Raw genomic sequence first — 4103 nt, forward strand, 5'->3', positions numbered from 1 at the left:
TTAAATTAATCAAAATTGTTTCTCGCCTACTGTGACTAATAGGTATAGTCGGTTCAGGGAGAAAATTAATATTAAGATTAATGTTTCGCCAAACGGTAATGGGATCGGGCAAACCCTAATATTTTGGTTACACGCTCCTAGGGTTTTTTATGATTTAATATTAATTAAAATTAATTAAATTAATTAACTCGAGTAATCAAGTAATCAAAATAATCGGGAAAATATTGTACTCCTACCCCTAATCCTAGTTTTAATCCTAATTTATTCTAATCCTAATTAAAATAAACTATACACATATTAATATATATACACAATTAAACAATTATATAAATACCATGTAAATAATATATATAAAAGAAACCTGGACAGGATTTTGTATGTCTGGCCTTGGAAGGAGTATGGTATGTCTTTAGTCTTTAGACGTTGGATCTGTAAAGCTGAAGATCCAAGGGTGATTTGCTGAAGGTGCATGGTGGGTGTAGGCGCCTTTGCAAGCATCAGATCTAGTAGCAAACCACTCCAAACAAAAATACTTGTAAGAGCCAAGGATTGAACCGGCGCTCCACTTGTCGCAAAACATTTCCCTAGCCATCTGATCCAAGTGCGTTTGTTACACATTAAGTGGGAGCGTAGCATGATGTACGAAAATATAACCTTTGGATGATAAACGCACGCAGGAAGGATTCTTGAATTTGGCCAATAAGCTTCCGCCACAGGGTCATCTTCCCCACCTCTCCATCGTTTTAGACCGTGACTTTCACCTACAAACATTCTCCATGGCCATAGCCCCTGCGACCTGAAAAACAACAACACAAGCCATAATAACGTAAACAAAGGACATGGTTCAATCAAAGTCAACATCTTGAGCACCATGGTATCTCTATCTCGGCCGGATTTTGTCCAGAAACAATAACCCCAATTTTCGAATCTTAAACCCTAACCATGGGGAATTCTTCAAACCATAACCAAACCCCAATTAATTGTCCAGAAAGTTTGTAATCATCAGCGTGAACATAAATAGGCTATCAAATCTTGTTAAACACAAACGAATCTCTGAGATCGAGACCGAAAATAAACCAGTGAACTGTGAGCGAAATTTGTCGATTCCGACAGCCTCAACCGAAGGTGAAGGTCATGGGATGACTCAAAGAAACAACATGAAGCTATTGCGATGTTTGAACCGGTTTGAAACAACCTCCAATCACCGAAACGATTTCGACGATTTCCTTAATGTTGTTTTTTTCGATCGAGACCTTCAAGCTGCGGATTTCGTCCCCCCCTGCATTCAGTATGTTGCCATTATTTATATGAACATATTAGGGAAAGAAAAAAATAGAAAGAATCCATTCTCTTGACTAAGGGAAAATTTGATTTACAAGTTATATCAAAACCTTCTATTCTTGGTTAAAGTTTATTTTCAGCCTACTTTCACGTGCTCTCAGCCCTTGAGATGGATTAGAATTGATCATAGAATTTGGAAATTTGACCACATAATCTTTTTCTATTAAAATATAATTTTCTTTGATTTAAGTTGAATTTAAATAAATAAATTCAAGAATAAATTCAATAAAAAATATAAAATAGATAAGAATTAGTTTATGGGCCCTAAATATTGTCACAAGAATGTTTGGAAACAAAACCCTAGGCCCATTTAGTGAAAGATTCAAGTTTATTCCATATAACCCTTGTGCATTCCTTCAAAATTTGCCGATTTCAACAAGTCATAACTCTTTCAACTTTTGTTATATGAGGGTGTTCTATGACTTTTTGGAAAGCCCAAAGAGTCCTTTAAAACCTCCTTTTGGTTTCACCTCAATTAGAGCTTCCATGCTCAAGTTATGAGCCTTGACCCAAAAGGTGTCTCTTGTTGACTTTTTGGAGGACCTATAATGTTTTCATCCATATCTCCCAAATGGTGGCTTTCTTGATTTCGGGCCCAACATCAAAGTTGTAGAGGATGAAATTTCCTTGAGAATAGGCTTTGGTTGGGGAATTTTTGATGCTCCATGTGGAAGTTATGACTAGTCAAAGTTGTGTTGACTTTCTCCTATAAAAACCCTAATTTGAACCTTTGAGTAGGAGAGAGTGACTTGAGTTTAACCATTGAGCCTTGAACCCTTGAAGATGAAATAAGACGGGCAAATTTTGGGGTATGACAGTAGCCTGGTTATTTCTTCGCCTAGTAGATGTTTGAGGGGCTCCAAAGAAATCTGCCATACGACCTATCTGTGAAGATATCTTTTGGTATGTTTCTACATTATCCTGGTTAGTCCTGGCAATGTTTGTTATTAAGGGAGAAAAAATCGAACCCATTTCTCGAGCGAGGATACCCACCATATCATGATTGCTAGCATCCATTTCGTTCCTAAAAATGCTTGATTATTTGTAGTTAAGGGGCATTTGGCCTGATGGGTCTGGATTTTGTACACTTCGACCTACTGAACCGGCGTTAGGCGAAAATGTCGCTGTACCAGGTTGAGTGTAAGTGGGTCCTGCCCCTTGTAATCCTGCCATATATGATGGTGGCATTCCATAAGGGAACCAAGGTCTCCAACTCTCGAATGATGATGATGGCCTTGGGGTATGTAATTGACTTGCAGAATTTGTCGAAAAATGTGGTATTTCTGTTGTGCCTGTAAAGGGAGGCACGGTAGTCGAACTAGCACTACAACGAGGAAGGGCTTTAAAAGCGCTTTTTATAGCCTTTAAAAGCGCTTAAAAGCGCTGTGAAAGGTGGCGCTGGCGTAGCTAACAAAAGCGCTTCTGAAAGCGCTCTGGTAGGCCCCCCCTATAAGAGCGCTTTTCTTGAAAAAGCGCTCTTGTAGGCCCCCCTTTAAGAGCGCTTTTCTGGAAAAAGCGCTCTGGTAGGCCCCCCTTTAAGTGCGCTTTTTCCAGAAAAGCGTTGTGATAGGCCCCCCTGTGAGAGTAAAAAAAAAAAAAAAAAAACGCAACATACTAAAGCGCTTTTGGAAAAGCGCTCTTATAGGGTGGGCTTTAAGAGCGCTTTTTCTGGAAAAAGCGCTCTGATAGCCCCCCCTATAAGAGCGCTTTTCCAAAAGCGCTTTAGTATGTTGCTTTTTTTTTTTTTTTTGCTTTTTTATTAATCTTTGGCAGCGCTTTTACAAAGAAGCGCTTTAGTAGGTGGGCCTTTAAGAGCGCTTTTCAAAAGCGCTTTCGTTGCTAAATGAGGTATTTTAATGTGCAGCCTGTAATTTAATCCTCCCGGTCGACCTGTAATATTTTCGACCTGTAATATGTTTTCAACCTGTAATATATTCGACCTGTAATTTATTTTCGACGATATTATTTCAGCCATCAGTAAGACAATATATATATACTAATATAATACCATTATAATATCCAAAATTATATATATACATCATTACAACATCAATAATATTATAGTTCAAATCGACACAAATCCTACATGAAAAAGCGCTTAATATAAAATTGACACAAATCTTCTTTGATTTCTTCCAACTTAAGCTTCGGGTACGCAGCAGCACGGAATTCGTCAAGGTACTACAAAACAAAAACATAATATGAATGATATATTTAGTTAAATGTAATAAATTATATGAAATTATCTTAAGTTATAAATTCATACCGTGAGCGGAATCTCTAATTGATTCGCCTGAAGGATTTCTTTCATATACCTCAAAACAAAGTATCCGCAATCGTAACTGTTTCGCTGTTGCGGACACTACATAGAAAAACAAATAAGATTATATAGTTGTCTTGTTTTATCAAGTAGCATAAATATATTATAAGCAACATTGTGAAAAATAATGTACCTGCACTTGGATCCAAGTAATGTTGTTAGATTTAGTTCGGGATACCTGTGCGTCCCGTTGACTTCGGAACACTTGTATTGATCTAATTAACAAATATATAAAAGCATATGTTTAGATCAATCCCACAAATAAGTAAATATATAAATATACACGAATATATATTTAGAACGATCCCACTTACAAATCAACGATGTCCTTCATGGCCGGATAATTGGTCCATTCACCATTTACCGAATTCAGATAATACACGACTTCCCTTATAGGGTTGATAGCAAGCAGCAACCAGTGTGCTCTATAAATTAAAACAAT

At 37.2% G+C, this 4103-nt stretch overlaps 1 long non-coding RNA gene across 1 annotated transcript; it reads right to left on the bottom strand.

Annotated features, from left to right (window-relative positions):
* Nucleotides 1-3341: 3341 nt before the first annotated feature.
* On the bottom strand, nucleotides 3342-4103 carry LOC131599879 (uncharacterized). The gene is made up of 3 exons (XR_009282944.1): nucleotides 3795-4103; nucleotides 3608-3703; nucleotides 3342-3522 (listed from the first exon to the last, which is right to left on the bottom strand). It is a non-coding gene; the product is annotated as an uncharacterized LOC131599879 (long non-coding RNA).

This window comes from Vicia villosa, linkage group LG4 (assembly GCF_029867415.1).
Source record: "Vicia villosa cultivar HV-30 ecotype Madison, WI linkage group LG4, Vvil1.0, whole genome shotgun sequence".
NCBI classification, from domain to species: domain Eukaryota; kingdom Viridiplantae; phylum Streptophyta; class Magnoliopsida; order Fabales; family Fabaceae; genus Vicia; species Vicia villosa.